The 328-nt window shown below is 66.5% G+C and overlaps 1 protein-coding gene across 2 annotated transcripts in view; it reads left to right on the top strand.

Annotated features, from left to right (window-relative positions):
- NUDT13 (nudix hydrolase 13) overlaps window positions 1-328 on the top strand; it is a 12,578-nt gene that overhangs the window by 4,926 nt on the left and 7,324 nt on the right. Inside the window, exon 1 of one of the 2 annotated variants that reach the window (XM_017736598.1) lies at window positions 7-17. The exons of the other annotated variant lie outside the window; for it this stretch is intronic. The gene's annotated coding sequence lies outside the window, so the exon portion shown is untranslated. Of the gene's footprint in view, window positions 1-6; window positions 18-328 lie in introns of those variants that run through there. 2 annotated transcript variants of the gene reach the window in all.

The following is a 328-nucleotide window of genomic DNA, read 5'->3' as shown; positions in this document are numbered from 1 at the left end:
AGACGGCACACGGCGCAGTAAGTGGGGAAAATCCACGGGGAATGGCAGCCTGGAGCCCTCCTGGGGGCTGCACAGCCTGCGTGGAGTTCACGGAAGGTCGGGACGGCCTCTCCAGGTGGAGCCTTTGCTGTCGCCAGCTCCGAGCTGTGGGTGGTCCCAACCAGAGCCCGGCACGGTGGTTCCTAGGGAGGAAGGGGTTAAACGCCCGCACACTCGTAGTTCTGGGCAGAAGCTCCTCCCTGTGACATCCTGCTGCTCATTCCAGAGCAAAGTGTGGCGCTCCCGGCTGCAGCGCCGGGGAGGTTGGGCCGCCGGGCTGTGGGGGGGG

This window comes from Corvus brachyrhynchos, unplaced genomic scaffold (genome assembly GCF_000691975.1).
Source record: "Corvus brachyrhynchos isolate BGI_N302 unplaced genomic scaffold, ASM69197v1 scaffold66, whole genome shotgun sequence".
Taxonomy (NCBI): Eukaryota; Metazoa; Chordata; class Aves; order Passeriformes; family Corvidae; genus Corvus; species Corvus brachyrhynchos.
This window is presented reverse-complemented; position numbering and strand designations above follow the sequence as displayed.